Source organism: Condylostylus longicornis, unplaced genomic scaffold (assembly GCF_029603195.1).
Source record: "Condylostylus longicornis isolate FDR11 unplaced genomic scaffold, ASM2960319v2 ptg000023l, whole genome shotgun sequence".
NCBI classification, from domain to species: domain Eukaryota; kingdom Metazoa; phylum Arthropoda; class Insecta; order Diptera; family Dolichopodidae; genus Condylostylus; species Condylostylus longicornis.
The window spans coordinates 1948758-1966506 of record NW_026577992.1 but is presented as its reverse complement, the minus strand read 5'-3'; the positions used below and the strand labels follow the sequence as shown (position 1 = coordinate 1966506).

General features: G+C 24.2%; 1 protein-coding gene across 2 annotated transcripts in view; it reads left to right on the top strand.

The window, feature by feature from the left end:
• The window catches only part of LOC129606985 (uncharacterized), a 248231-nt gene that overhangs the window by 139026 nt on the left and 91456 nt on the right, over positions 1-17749 (top strand). Inside the window, exons 1-2 of one of the 2 annotated variants that reach the window (XM_055517653.1) lie at positions 13913-14179; positions 14273-14418. The exons of the other annotated variant lie outside the window; for it this stretch is intronic. The gene's annotated coding sequence lies outside the window, so the exon portion shown is untranslated. Of the gene's footprint in view, positions 1-13912; positions 14180-14272; positions 14419-17749 lie in introns of those variants that run through there. 2 annotated transcript variants of the gene reach the window in all.

Genomic DNA, 17749 nt, shown 5'->3' with positions numbered 1-17749 from the left:
ATAAATTAAATATATCATCAAATACTACATTATAGATTGATATTGTATATCCCCTAATCGGTCCTCTAATCTGGTCAGGTCACCTAAATAATTATACTTAATATTATAAAAACTTAACATACAATATCAAAAAATAAAAATATTAATAAAAAATTTTAATAATTAATAATATTCGATATTTTACACCATACCGTACAAAACTATCAAAAACTTTTGCAATATGAAGGAAAACTACGGCAGGCTGGTGACAACCTAGTTAATTCCAATAACCTAGGTAAAACTGTTACTTGATTCTCTTTTAAATTAAATATACAAAAGCTACAATTAAATATATAATTAGAGAATATTTTGCAACTATACGTCCTCCTTTTGCACTAATTTTACAACTTAAATAATATTGTCCTATAAACTCTATCGTCAAGATCGCATTACACATTTAAAAAAATATCGAATAAATTTAATAACAAATATAATTTTTCTAATATTAAATTAGTCCTAGGAAATTTTCAAAAGGTTGATTTTGCGTATTAATATAGCTGCATACATATATATAACATAATTATATTACGTTTAATTCAATTAAAATACAAGAACTTTAATCATCACCTCCGTTTTAATAATATATCAGTTGTCCATTCCATTTTAAATCGAAAGAGAAAAGAAGCACAAAAAACAAAACGGTTTATATTATAATACCTCAAATATAAAAAATTGAAAATGTTGAAAAAAACTTATTTAAGGAATTTTTATCCTTTTTCCAATTTTCCATTTCGTTTTTGTTTTTCTTTGCAAATTTGAAAGCAAAATAAAAAAATAATGAAAGTAAAGATTTCTCATTTATTTTGTTGTGAATACACAATTAATTAAGGTTATTTATGTATAAACAAAAGGTTATTGTAAGGTTTTCAAACTTTTTTTTCATTCTTTATAAAAAAAAATTTTCTCCCTCATTTTATTTCATTTAAATAGGTACCTACCCAAATGTCTTGTTTTTTCTTTTTGTCTTTCTAACATTTTAATTCTATGAAATATTTAATTACTATTGAAATTATGTATTTAAAATAGGTTGTATGTATATATGTATGTATAGATGGGATTGAGATGGACAAATTCAATTATGATACATAAAAAATTTAATGAATATTAGATATATCTGTTAAGATATTTATGCACATTCGTAGATATATAATACAAAATTATTATTTAATTGTTCAGGATAATTAAATAATAATTATTATTATTGATGTGTAGTATATATTGAATATATTTATACTATAGTATGCAAAATAAAATAAAAAATTTAAAATAATAATAATTTCAAAATAAATACCTTAAAGGTATTAAATTATAATTTTGATTCATAAACATTTTTTAATTTATTTATACAAATTCAAATACTAGATTGTCCGTTTCAAGCTATTTACTTTTATTTAAGGCATTAGGTATCTAAAAATTAAATGGAAAAAATTTGTAAGTGTCTTGAGTCTAACATAATATTGATGTGTTCATTATTAAAATCTAGTTCTATTAGAATTGTAAATACGAGTATAAATATTTTCAAAATAACTTGGTATTATTCTAAAATAAAGTTGGATCAAATGAATGGTTTATTTTCTAGCACTTTTCCCTTCAACAAGTAAAAATACTGCTTTTAATACAGTCTAAGTATACCTACCACATTATTAAAATTATTTTCATTCATGTACGAAACCATTTCTAGGATTGCATATATTTAGGATGAACGATTTATGCAGTCTTTGAAAAAAAGCAAAAGATAATTTAAAGAGGGGTTAACACAATACTCGATTTTAAGGGTTAATTCTGTAAGTTAAGAAAAATGGTTTTACTTTTTAATATCATGAAATTTACCGTTAGCTTTTTGCGTTTATAAAAATTTGAAAAAGCTTGCTGTTTCGGAAATATATGGCGTTAAAAATTCAAATTTTACAATTTTCAAGAGGCAATAACTTGAGAGGCGATGGAGATGGAAAAAACCTTTCTTCTATCGAAATAAAGTATTTATTAGTGTCTAAAAGCTGCTAAAATTTCAGATTCCTGCAACCTGGTTTCACTGCAATATATAGTTAAACAATAGGATTTTTATGGTTTTGGAGGGGTATAACTTCTAGAGGGAGGAAGATAGGTAAAAATTTTGTTCTACAGCAATGAGTTTCTAGTAAAACACTATGCACATATTAAATTTCAGCTTTCTATCTTTAAAGGTGTAGAAATTTTGTAAACATGTTCACGGACAGACAGACAGGCAGAGTGAAACTAATAAGCACTTTTTTTCAAAAATTTTTTGGGAAAGTGCTAAAAATTAAAGTCTCGACTTAATTTTATTCAAGTCACAACACTTTTAACCAGAATTGTGGTTCATAATATTATTAATTAGTTTGCTGAATCTTAGTTATGTTATTTGTTTCGAAATTATTTTATTATTCAGAAGTTCTAAGTTAGAAACTTGCACTAAAGACAATATGAACAGTTCTTTCAAAAGAACTCAAAGAAGAGTAGAAAACGGGTAAGTTGATTATGTGTACCCTAATATAAAATAAGCTACTGCAGTAGGACCAAAAATTTAGATAAATTTTTCCAGATAATAAAAATAATGTTATTATTTTTTGAAAATTTTAATAAATTTGATAAATTTTATGTTATTTATGATATTTACCTATTAATACTTGTATTTGATTGAAATGTTATTAAATTTAGACTCTTATAATACTTGAATTTTAGACCTTTTCAATGAAATATTTATAAATTAAAGTGTGTACACATTTACACTAACAGTTTCATATTGGTGGCTTGAAATAATTTACACATTGGGCTCTCAAATAATTTTGTATTCCTATAGTTACATAATTTGAGTTACAAGTTTTCTTTAACATTTTTAAAAAAGTTTTTCATTTGTTTTTGATTAAATATTTGTAAAAAAATTGTAAAAATAAAATTTATACTTAAATATTAATTTTTTAATATTTTTCAATAATTTCACATAAATAACTTACAATTGAGTGGTTTTTTATTTATTTGCGGTCGTTTAAAATTACAGCAAATATTCACAAAATTTTCAAGAGTTTATGATTGTAATTCTAATCTTTTTTCTTAAAGTACAATATTTTGTTAATTTTGTATTACCTTCTTGAGTAGGTATAGCTATATTGAAAAAAACTACTTGTAGATAAATTCAAGTATATTCATATTCAAATATGTGAATGAATTTGTAATGAGAAGCAATTGAATTAAATAAATTTGGAATTCATCGTATTGTTTTCCAAATAAATTTAGTTGATTTAATTAGTCAAGGACCATTTGTGGTTATCCATATTACAGGAAAAAAACATGATTGTTTATAATATGATGTATAGGTCATAGTTTCCTATACAAAATGCTTTTACAATATCACATGAACTTGTAAGCATGTTTTTGAGTTATCGTGCGATCAGACAGACGGACGGAAGGACATGTCTGAAACGCAAGAATATATATACATATGTGCATGCCAATACCGGAGATGACTACTTTAAGTGGTTACAAACTCCATACCAAAGTTAATATACCCTTCAAGAAGAGTCAAACAAATTTTGTGGTCGAATATAATATGAAGACAGGTGACTTTATTTCTCGGACCACAACTGTATACAATATCAATAATTTGTACAAAAATAAATTAAATTCAGGGAACTCTAAAGACTCTTAAGAATCAAAATTATATACAATATTTACATAATTTTGTACACTTCCATTTTTACCTTTATAATTACAAAATATTGTAATATTAAGAACAAAATAAACAATTTGAAACGTTCCAATTAAATATTTACATAATATGTACATAAAATATGCACACGTTCACACTTAATAATTACAGTTACTTTTTATTTATTTCTCCGTTTGTAATTCTCAAAAGAACAGAAGCATTAATTAAAAAATTTTCTTTAATTAATTCATCTTAGCGAAAATTTGTATACCTATGCCGTGTAATTATATACAAATTTAATTATTGTTTCCTTATGTACAAGAATATTTCTACTTCGGTTTTTAATTCTTTCATTTGCTTGAAGAAACAGTTTAGCGACAATAATGCTTACATAATATTTTGGTTTCATTTCAATGAAATTATTGAAACCGCGTTTCGTAAGAAATTGAAAGTAATCCTTTCATATTATGCAAGGACGATTATCATACTATGAAGAACGTGCATTTGTATATATTTACGTATGCATAAGCTTATTTATATTATATGAAATAATTTAAAGTATGTACAGATTTTAAATTTTGTTGAAAAGAAATTAATATTATATGTACAAGTATGTTCAAAGAAAATTATTCAAATATTTCTCTTTGTTAATTTAAAATTGTAAAATTTTATTTAGAATTAAATTATTGAGTTAAGTCATAAATTTACAATCTGGGGGAAAATTGTGTTCATCCAAATTTTATAATTTTATTGCCCTAATAAATTCATAATATATCAAACTAATTTGTGTGAATACAGCTTTGGTTTAAAGTTACCGAGATCGAGTTTCAAGCGCTTAAAGTTTGATTAACTTACATTGATTTTCATCTTATTCTAATTTGACATTTACATTTTAAATTCTAATTAAAATTTTATTAATAAATTCCAATACATAATATTAATAACTAATCATTAATAACTGTAATTATATTAAAAAAATATTAGGGTAAGTTTTCTTTGATTTTGTATTTTGCAACATCAATTTTCAATATCATCTATATCAACCAAGAGTATTCTTATAAAACAAACAAGGAAAATTTTAAAAAATTAATAGAGTAAAAATGAAAAATATTTTCTTTATTTTTTTACGCAATTTGAACACTTTGATTATGCAAAAACAAAGTCAAAAAATTTTAATAAAATTCAAGTAGTTACACAAACTAATACATAAATTTTGTAGCAAAAGTTGTAAGAGCTCTAGTCTTTAACAGCCATCATTACATATCTTTGTACCTTGCAGCATCTTCAAAATATTCATATATGCTTACTTATATCAAAGTTAATGATAACATAAAAATTTTAATTAGCTTTTTTCTTAAAAAATTATTAAATTTTATTGAGAAAAATTTAAAAAAGACTCAATTTTGTTTCAGATATTTTACAACTGATGTAAGTATTCAAAATCTGTTTAATAAAATTAACTAGGACATGTAGTTTAGTTAGGTTGGATTAGAAAATTTTAATATTATATCGGGAATACATACAGGGTGGTTCACATCTAAGTGTACTGAAGTTTCTAAATCTCAAATATGTAATAATGAGCCTTTCAGACAGAGAAATGTATTTATATTTAAAATTTCTAAAAGTAGAAAAATCAGTGGGGATTGATTTTAAGCCTCTGGAACATGGAACCTGTTCAGTTTTGTGCATTGTCTCCATTCACAAATTTTGCCTATTCATTAGGATTACTATATAATGGTATATAGATGTAGGTACACTTGGATACGAGACAAGCTGTATTTTAAAAATATTTTATAATTCTTTGACTAATGCAGACATTTATAATGCTGGAACTAGAATAAATAAATATCGATAAAAGCTGAATATGCAGACAAGTCATGCCTAAAAAAATTGAGTACATTAAATTACTCTATAATATCATAATCACTGTGTAATATTATTATAATAATATTTTGACTCCCATTGTATTCCATATTATCGGAACATAAAAATTTCGGCAATCTATATCAGTTTTCAAACTCTTGAACTTTAAATTTTAAGAAAGCATAAAGTTGAAAATTAAAATTAAAATTTTCAGTTAAATTTCAGGAAGTACCGTTGATAGGTTTTTCATGTTATATGATCAAAAATAATAATTTGGTCCAAAATTAAAGTTTAGAATTGGACAAACTAGGTTCTTGTTTTCAAAAACTGATTTTTAGAAAATACTTTTTACTTCATTGCACTGGGCACTATTACACCTTACAGTTTTTGCTTTTTTGATCAATTAATTAGTCCAAAAGTTTTTAAATTTTTGATGTACTAAGAGCCAAAACAATAATAAACAACACTAATGAAAAAGTGGTTTAAGTGGAGAATTTAAAAAAATAAAAGTTGTTGTGCAAATAAGGTATTTAATACTTTTGAAGATTATGTTTGTATTATAATAATTGGCGTATACTGATTCAGAATCTGGAAATCGTGGCAGTTTGGTAAAAAAATACTACTCCCATTTTAGAAAACTGCCGCTCTAAAATAACAGATTTTTAATATCCTTAAAATATAAATTAATCTTAAACTTAAAAATTTTCTTTTATGGAACTTGTGTGTTGTTATGTGACAGTATTTTTCTATAAATTCATCCTATGTAGAACAAAATACTTGAAAGCAAATTGAAGTAGTCACAATCATGCCCTTACATAATATTTTCTACAATATCGTAAAATTTGCAATAATTTCACGATTTAATTTATTACCGACCGTATTGTGTAAACAATAGGTAGGTTATGTGATGGCAACAAATTTTGCATATCGAGTTTTCGGTGGGAACGTACTTCTCCATAGTAGGGAAGTGTAAATAAACTATTTTTAGCAACCTGTCGGTCTGTCGGTCTGTCGGTCTGTCGGTCTGTGTGTGCACGCGTGTATCTCAAGTTCGGCTGAACCGATTTTGATGAAATTTTATATGTAAGTTTATTTCCACCATGGCACGGATCGATCAACTTTTGGTATATATCAGGCCTCGGGAACTGCACTTTTTAGCGGGCCTGTTTTACATTTTTGAGCATATTGAAGAACATATTCAACCGATTTACTTGAAATTTCATATATAAGTTTTGCTCTTCCGGCGATGAAACCTCCTAACTTTTGGAAGAAATCAGGCGTCAGCAACTGGACGTTTACTACGGGCCAAATATACATTTTTGTGTATATAAAGAGAAATAATCAACCGATTTCATTGAAATTTAATATTTGAATTCCTTGTATTAAAACAATGAACATGTAAATTTTTTGGAAAGATCAGGGCTCGAAAACTGATCTGCGGGCCGATTTTACATTTTTCATCATATCTACGGAACGAATTGATGGAGTTTCTTGAAATTTGATATTTGAGTTCTGGTTGTTACTGAAAATAACTGGTGAGCCTTTCAGGGAGTTCGGGTAGCACAAAGCGAAACTCTACTAAGAGTCAAATTTATATTTTTCTAAGTATGTTAACTATAAGCTTACTAATGTCCTAAAAATTGGAAAGAAGTATTTAACAGACATTTCTATAATATTCTGTAACACTTTCACTTAACTAAACAATACACATTGCGGTCGGTTATGTGCTGACCACATCAGATTTTTTTTTCTTTGTTATTCAAATTAGAAAAATAAAATCGTATCGTGACGATAAATTTCAATTAATCATAAAACACTTATCAATGTTTATAAAATCGTAAAACAAGCTCAATTTTTTTTTTATTATTGAACGTTCTTACAAATGCAAGGTGCTTTTTTTATCATATATACACTTATTCTTAAGGATATTAAAATTCCATTTTCGTATATGAAATGTTAAATTAATAAATATGACGTAATTGTGCAAAGATAAAGGACTTTATCATAATAAATTTTACATAATCTCATACATAATGTATACAATTCTTATAAATATAGGAGTGAAAGTTGAATATTTTAATAAAAAATTCAAAAATTCTTCATTTTGAAAGCACTTTAATGCAAAAATACAGAGAAATAATAAAGAAATCAATAAAAGGTTATAAATTTTTATTTTTATCTGAATTATGAGAAAATTCTGAATCAATTAATTGTTGATAGAATGAAAAAAAAACTTTTTTTTTTGTATTTGCGCGTCTCTTGACTTTTAAAGTATTGTAATTTTGTTTGGGGAAAAAAATGAAAGACATGCTAAAATATTTTAATTTTTAAGTGCATAATGGAATTCAAAAGTATTCCATTTGAATTGAATATGGTGATTGGTGAAATCCATATAACAGTCAGAAATTAATAATTTTCTGATCTATGGTTATTGAACTTCTTAGGAATTGTATGTAGGAAAATTGGTATGTATGTGAAATGTGAATGCATATTATATATTTAATTCTATTTAGTTTGGTTATTTATAAGAATCAAGAGCACTAAGTTTAAAAAATTATAACGCGTTTTGAATTATAATTTTAATTCTGATCACTAAAAATAAGAAAGAACGTCATGATGACAAAGTGAATATTGAGTTAAAAATTACATTACACGAACATGATAATGTTCGTGTAATGTAATTTTTAAGTGATAGATTAAGACTAGATTTAAATTAAGAAATAAAAAAATATAACTAGAAAGCATTAAAATTAAAATTTCATATAATTTAAGAAATTTAAAAATTTATTGAAAACTACTAAAAAAGCGAAGATGTGACAGTATTCTATTCCCATTTGTACAAAATCAACAATTTAAATTTTTCAGTTTTACAAATACATGAGAAAAAGTAAGATGTGACCTTTAAACTATGACAGGACAAGAAGAATAGAAATTTGGAAAATGTATATGTATATGTTATAACAAACTTCTTCTTAAATTTCAAAAAGGGTCCAAAACTAACACAACCTTCAAAACAAACTAAATTAAAAATAAAAATAGGGAAAATGATAGAAAATAGAAAAAAACAAAGTGTTGAAAAGTAAAGAAAATGAAAAAACTTTTGTTTTCTTTTTCTTTAATAAATAAAAATTTTCAGATGATGAAAACTGATCACAGACTTTGCTAAAAAATAATAATAAAAAACAAAATGAAAAAAAAAATCGCCGTTCAATACACAAAAATTGTTGGACGACAAAGGGGTCATAGACCGACCGTGCAGTTGCTGCAAAAATTATTGATTGAAACAAATATAGCTTCCCCACTACTGCAAAACGAGAACTTTCAGAAATTCGAAGTTAATTGTGACAAGCACATATAGGATGGAAAAAATGATCTTATGAAAAAGTCTGTGCCTAATGTTGCAAAAAAAATTAAGAATTTTCAAATAATCTAGCAATTTTCGTCAGCAGTGATTTAATTTATCAACTTAAAATATAATTTGGTGATTCTATACGTAATAAAAGAAATTGCTTCAAATCAACAGGGTGATTTTAATCAAAATAAAAAAGAAAAAGCTGTCCTTAAAAACTTTTCAAGCAATTTTTTTTCTATTATTTAGATTTTACGTGCTTCGTCAATTTTTACAAATTTCATTTGAATATTTTGAAAAAAAAAATTATAAAAGTTTTTATCAAAAAAAAAGAAAAAAAAAATACGAAAAATATTAAAATAACAAAAAATATTTTTTTTTTCGAAAAAATTGCTGTCTAGCTTACACAAAGAAATTGAGATAAAAATAAAGTACGAGAAAAATAATAGGAAAATGAACTTCGCTTCCAAAAAATTTTCTTTATATTTTCTTAATATTTGACAAGGGCAAAATAACAAAGAGAATTCAAATTTAAGGACAAAGGAAAAACAACATGAATTCACATGAATGAGTCATGTTGTATGCTCTGGTTTTAGATACAATTTCAGTTCTTGTTGTTTTCATTAAAGTTTTTGTTTTTTTTTTGGGTTCGATGATAACAGCAAAAAGAAATAAGAGAGCAACAAAACAAAAGCAAAAAAAAAATCCTTTTTGTTCTATATATCCTTTTCATTTATTTTTCTGTTCGGTCGATTGGTATGTTTGTGATTTCTTTTGTTTAAACTAAACTCAATTGTATTTACTGGTATACATTCAATGAATTTTACATGTGCCACCAAAAATTCAATTGGTATAATTTTTTTGTTATATCATTTGTAACACTGACACTGAATAATCAAAAATCTGAGCGTATTTTAATCTTTTCGTACTGTTAATTTTGAGTCTGTTCATTATTTTGTCCGTGAAATTAGCTCAAACTGAATTTTATAGAAAATATAAGTCTAATTAATAAAAGTATTCTTTGACTCAGTTAAAAAATTTAATTATAATATACTGATATCTGAAATCACTGATATAGAATGATTAGCAAAATAGATGAGTCAAGATAAGCTTGTGAAAAACAGTCTACTTCTTTTAGATGGTACTCGATTTGTGAAATCAATCAAAGTATCAAACATGAAATTTTCAATATTTTATAATTTCATCCTAAAGTTGATCTAATAAAGATCCTTTCTATTATTTTCACTTTTTATTATTCTACATTTTTTTTTATTATTTTCTTTTTTTAAGAAAATGTTATGTTGTTACAAGGACATGTGTTACAATTTTTCTTTTTGAAATAAGATCTAAAGAATTAAAAAGAACTTCATAAGAAAAATTCTTTCATCATGTTGCAGTAAATTTTTTTCTGTTTTCGCAAAAAAAAATACTCTTCGAAAATAAAACAACTTTTAAACAACATTAAATTGGAAATCATTTCCATGCTCTGATTTCCTAAAGCATTTTAAAGAATTCCAATAATATTTTTATTAAATAAAAATAAATTTATTTTGTTATTTTTATAATTTTGAAAGTTATCATATGAGATTATTAAGTATACACTGAAATGAATATTTTTTCTTTTCACATAATTTTAATAGTTATTAATGATTATATAAAATACAATGTCGCATTTTAAATTGTATGCTCTAGTTTTAGAATAATTGTTATAAAATATTGTAATACGATATCTCGGAGCATATCTTTTAAAAATAAATTGTTATAATTAAAATAAACGGTATAAATTACAATGTACAGAATTATATTAATGTTAGAGATAAAATAATAATAAGCATTTTAAATTGTAGAGAACGTCCTTCACTCTATTGTTCTTAAAACAGCGCGAAAAATATTATTTTTTTCTTTATTTTTCTTTAATTTGTGTATGTTCTTGAGAAAACATAAACAATTATTTTTTCAAGCAGATAGATATGAGGCTCCTTGGTATTTTTATATTATAAAATAATGGAAGACATGATATTATGATAAATAAAAAGATTTAATTTTTCTCAAGTCTCAATTTAGTAGCATTTTTAAAATAGGAAAATGTTATAAATATGTATGGAATAGATTATTTATTTATTTTATGTTCACAAAATTTAAAAATTAATTGAATAAATGCAAAGGTAACTTCCAATTATTTTTAAATATTCAGAATTTCAGAGTTTTCTTAATTATAAATGATTCATACAGCTCGAAATTGCATGTTTTTTTTTGGAAAATATTGCTTAGAAGGATAAAATATCATTTTAATAAATTATTTTTGAAATTTCATTTTAAAATTAGCAATATTAAAATTATTTCTTTTGTTTTATTTCAAACAGTCATCCTCCCTTGTCCTTCCCAAAATAATAAGCAAATAATCGAACCTAAATTAAAATATGCTGCAGAAATGGCAATTGAAATGAGTCTTGAGAACGTATTCGACTTAATAGATACAAAGACAACTAGCAACAGTGCCATCAAAGAATTCCAAGAATTTTTGTTTTGCAAAAAGTTATCTAAGTACTATTATTTTTTAATTTTTAACACTAAAAATCATGGAGAATTTTTCGAATTCATTGCGGTTTCTGCCTTTTATTTCAAGAATAAATGTTATATGAGACACAGTATAATAATGACGTACTATAAAGAATGTCTATATTACTTCTGTACTATAAACACAAATAATAAAGATTAAATTGCTTTTTCATTGAATTCATTTCATTATAATATTATCACATACTAAAACTACGAAGGCTTTACTTTAAATACTTTAAATAAACACAGGAAGAAAAATAATTCTTAAAATAAGGGAATATTTGATAAATTATGAAAATCTTGAATCAAAAGCGTTCCTTATTTTTATTCATACATTTTTTTTCATTAAAAAAAACTTAATATATTCGTTATAACATTAAATTATTAATGTAAATAATTAATAAACTCCTGTATGTAGGATAACTACATTGTCATGTCAAACTACTTTCATGTCTTCTCAAATTTTTTATTAACCTCAAGTAAATCATGCCAATAGTACGCAAATTATTCCAATAAAATTTAAAATTTTAAAGATTTTAGATAAAATTTTATAAACTCCCGGTTTATATTACGTTCTTTTCAAATTTCTGGACTATTATTAAAGAAAAACAAAAAAATTACTTTTAATTTTAGAAATATTTTAAGTAATTTAAAAAACATATATGTATGTACCTTTAATGTTTTTTTTCTATTCATTTTTTGTGAAAATTTTTAATTTACGTTAAAAAAAAACCATCAAAGGAATTATTTCTCATTTTACAAATTTTCACATGATTTCCATGCAAACTATTATTTTGGTTAAAGAAAACAAAAAATACAAAATAGGAAAAACCAAAAACCAAAAAAAATATATTTATATATATAGTAAGTATATATTTGGAATAATTTGTATGCAATCATTTTTATGCACACAAACTCACATATTAATACCATGGATGTATGTAGAAGCTTATATATACATGTACCTATATAATCGACATAATGACTGGGAAAAAATTATAGAGAAAAGAGGGAATAACGACATAGAACAACTAAAATAATCCTTGAGGATATCCATTAAATTTAATATAACAAAAGTGTATACATTTTTGGTAAAAAAAAAAAAACAAAACACATCAGAAACAGCAAAAGAAAATGAGAGGAACAAAAATACAAAAATTCTTTTCAGTTCTCTTGTGGCTAAACTAAGGCTTTTTTTTTTTCTTTACCGTGTCCCTTTTTTTTTTCATATACGTATACTTTCTATTTTTATATTTTTATTTTTTTTTTTTTAAGGATACGGGTAGGTTTGTTCACATTCTATTTTCTTATGTTTTTATTTTTGATTTTCTCTTGAAATTTTTTTTTTAATAAAATTCTAAGAAAGTTAAAGAAAATATTATAAGGAAAGTGAAATAAAGGATCTTAAACAGAAGGAAAAGAAAATAGGTCCTTTCTCTGTTCCAGTTTACTTTTTTGTTCCTTTCTTTCTTTATTCCTTACTTTATCTTTTCGTTACTTTACGAAGGAAAACACACGCATACAAGTAGGTTTATATATGATATGTGATTCATGGTTAATCTTTAAATGAAATTGAAATAAAAGAAAGGCACAACAATAACAAAAAAAAAATAAAAAAATGGGAAAAAAAATTTAACTTAAAACTTTAACAGAATCAAAATTCTAAAAATATTCTTTTATATTTTTATTTTTTCATTCTTTATTTTTGTTTTTTAGTACTTCTATTGTATAACAGTGTAAACCTATATTATTATGCAATTATTACAATGTATGTAATTACGGGAGGGTATATACATAGTATTCGTACTTGTTATATACAAATAATTTGAAACTTTTTGATTGTTTAGCACTTCCTGAAAACAAACAAGAAAAAAACAAGCACCTTTAGAAAATCAAAAGAGATTTTTATGTAAACTAAAAAAAAACAAAATTAAATTGTAGCAAAATATTTCCAAAATAATTAAAGTAATTTCAAGAGTTCGTGGTCAAAATTATAAAATAGAAAATTTTATAAGAAAAAAAAAATATAAATTTAATATTTTTCTTTCTTTAAACTTATTTTTTAGTATTATCCTTATTTTACTTTCTGATTTTATTCGTCCAATTTTCTGTATAAGAATAATTTGCATTTTTTTTACATAAATAAAATATTAAATTTGTTTTTTCTCTCTTTTTCCATTCTATACACATATTATCCTTCAAAGTTTACCGTTTTATATATAAAAGAAAAGAAATCATAATAGCTGAGATTTACATAATTACTTTGAGCGTTCTCATTTTACTCTTTATTCCACTATACATTATATCAACGTATGTATAAGTATAGATTTTATTTTTCATTTTGTATTATAAAAAGGATTTAAGTTATTCCACTTCACCTATGCAAAATTCTTATTCTTTATTACAGTAATACAAAATATATACACTTAACCTTCAAACAACGTGAGACTAAAGTCTCTTAGTATTTACGTGTGATATATCAAACTCGCTATAATAGATTTAGTTCCAGTACAAATGTTTTGGTGAGAGAAGTTTTAGAAATAAAACAATTAAAACATCATTAATTAAAAAATTCAATTTTCTATTGGACATTTAAAGCTAGATCTTCAATTAAATAAGTACTATAAACAGTACATAAATAATGTGCAGCCAGTGGAGATTTTCAAAAAAAGATTTTCTTATAAAATCGCATTAGGAAAATATACGTAAGTAAATAAATCAATTTTTGGTTGAAATTAAAATCTTCATTTCTAATAAGCAAAAGATTAAAATTAAAATTTTTACTGGTCTATTTTGAGTACCACCTAAAGCAAGAACTTCGACTATAACAATGGAATATCCCAAAAATGTGTTCAAAAAATAACTGATTATCATAAGCATCACAAAATGGGACAGCATAATATAAGTGATTCAGTCCCGCTGCAAGCAAAGGTTTTCGCATTTCGTAAGTCATTTTTTTAGTGAAATCGCATTATAAATGAATTCAATATGTCGAGTATACGAAGTACAAGTGTACATACACATTCTATATAATATTATGTATGTAGCTGTCAGTGAATATTATGTTTTATATTTTTTTGTGGACTCCGTTTTAACTCCTCAGTTATTACTCAAAATACATATTTTTTTTAACCCTTATTACTGTTTCGGTGTTCTGTGTATAATTTTATGCAATACTGTAATTTTTTTTATAGGGTTTTTTTGTTTCAAATTATAGGTATAATATATTGTGGATATATTATATTTTTAAATTTAGAGAATGTTATAAATATATGGTTTGCAAATTGAGAAAATAAGAGAAAATTACCATAAATATCTAGTGATCAGTATTTTTTAAATCTTCGAAAAAAACGATATATCGAAACAAAAAATCAATTTAATATGATTATAGGCAGATCAATTTTAAAATTGTAATACTTATGCCTCGCTCTTAATTCGTATTATAATTTTATATAATTTTATATTCGCAAATGTTTATATAAAACTTGCCATGCTACTCGTATTCTTTCGCAGAGTTAAATTGGAAGCCTATCAAATTATGTTCTTTAATCCGTTTGTTTATCTGTATGTTGTTGAAGTTGAAGTACTCATTTGAAATCACAAAGATATTTATTATTTAACTTGTTATTTAGCACAGATGGCACATTTTTAATGCACGTAATTTGGTCTGAAAAATAAACAAGATTGCCCCACCTGGCAATGTTTTGGTAGGAGCTTTAAAAAATTCAACAAATATGTATATGCGCCAAATCATTAAAAAGGTCTCCGAAGATTTCACAACTCTTGTTTCACAACTTTTTTCAATGTCAGTTATCCAAGGTTTCATTCCAGAGCGTATGTCGTTTCGAGGATATCGAAAAACTTTGGAAAAATACTGACTCAAAAAGGCAAAGGTTTAAGTTTTAAAGATTAAAGTTTACATTTTGGGTAGTTTTTCTTTCCATTTAAAAGTCATAAAAACATAATGGATGTTAAATAATATATTATTTTAAAAAAGTTCTCTTTCACATAATTCGGGAGGGGAATCCTGATTTTTTAGAATATTGACGAGAAAAAAACATATTCAGCTATGAGATACATTTTATATAATATATATCTATATATTCCATACAGTCATACGGCATATGTCCAACAGTATTTATTATAATATTTTTATATTATACAAAATTTTAAAATGAAACAAAACATATATAAAAGAGATGCATATAATATTTAAATTAAATTGGATTAGATCTACTTACTGGTAACGGTGAATAAAAGAAAAATTTGAATATTTTTGTAAATACATACATAATTTGTATATACTCATATATATACATATTATGTAAGTAGATTATTTTAACACATTCGTTTTACGATCTCTAGTATAATTTTTTAAATAAATAGATGTCTTCGCAGTTCGCTTAACACAGTAAAATTTAAAAGTTTTTTTTTATAAATTATGAAATAAAATTTTTTTGTAATTTTCAAATAGAACATAATGTTTGAGAAAGGTTTTTCCTAAAGTTTTACAAAATCTTCGCAATTTGATATGGTATGGCACGGGATCTTGGCAGCAAATACGGAAAATAAATTCATAAATTGCGGACAGCTATGCGATTATTAATCATTAACCTTGTTATATGATTCAAATTACTAATAACCACAATAATTGTTGCCTTTTAAGACTAATATTGCGGTTAACTACAAGCTGTGTTAGTTTTCAAAAATTCATTCACTTTTGTTCTTTAAAAAAAGGTATTAAATACTTAGCTAACTTTAAACCCCATATTCCATTATTATCATACATTTATGTATATAAATACTAGATTGCAGGCATGTGCTAGAACACCCATAACAAGTGAATTTTATTATTAAGGTATTATAATTATTGTAATATAGGTAATATTATGTAAAATTAAAAGCGTTAAAATTTCCAAGTTCAAAATAACTTCATTATGAATTTAAGAAGAGGGAAACATTAAAATATTTTTTCAAATTTACATAATATTAGTAATAAATTAGTTTTTCTTAGAAGTTAATTTTAATTCTAAATAAATAAAAATTTTTTACGAACCTAACAGCCATTAATTTATTTTTTTTTTTTGATATTTCATTTAACCTATGCTTTTCTTAAATAATTTAAAAAAAAAAAACCCTTATTTTAAAGCAATTAGGTTTTGGCATTGTTTATAAATGTAAAAGGTTCCCATATATACTCCTATATATCCTTGAATTTTATATTGACCATATTTGTTTTATGATAAGCCATGTGTTTTCATTTAATCCTGCATTCTTATATCTTGAACCTATTGCTATTGAAATATTTCATATTTTTTTTTCTTTTGTTTTTCTTTGTATTTTATAAGTTATATGCCAGAATATTTTTATACTCGATTAGTTACTTCACATTTCAACCCCGTATATAATTAGGAACTTATATAATATGAGAATTATTTACAAGAGGATACGAATAGGGTATGAAAAAATTAAAAAAATACACAAATTTCTTGGGTTTTTCAAAATTATTCTTGTTTTTTTTTTCAGTTTTGCAGTTGCTTTATGTATTCACAAGGGTCTTTCTCATTTATTTTATAATACCGTTATTTTTTATTTTTCTTTTATGTTTTTTGGTTTTGTTTTTTCTTTCTTCGGTTTTTTATTATTATATTTTATTTTATTTTTATTAAATTTTTGTGATTTTTTTTTCTTATATTTATGATTGTTTTCCATTTTCATTCAACTTTAACGTTATTTTTGTAAAAGCGAAAAAGGCAAAAAAAAATGGCAAAAAAAACACTTCCCATTACTGTAAAAATTTATGAATCAATACAACAGAACTTTTGAAATCAACACGAGAATTAAAAAAAAAAATTAAAAGCAGCATTGCCAGAGGGTCTAAATTGAAATTTTCAATAAAATGAATTTGCAACTAAAATCTCTTTCAAGATTTTAAAAATGGAACACTATTAATTCTAATATTTGTTGAGCCAACCATCAAACCTGACGATATTTGATATGTGATCATTAGCATCCCTGTAATCAGAGTCAAAATCAGATGTCTTCGAATAATTTACGCTTTTTATGAAAAAATGCATGTTTAATTTAATCATTTAATAATTGAAGAGAATTTTAAAGTGTCACAAGATTGTGGTTAAAGCAGTTTAAAATTTCTAAATTTTACTTTTATGTTTCTCATTGCTATAATTATTAATGTTTTAAAATTCATTTAGCGCCATAACCTTAATTCCATATTCTTGATAGAAGTCATAACTTTTGCGACTATTATACGGATC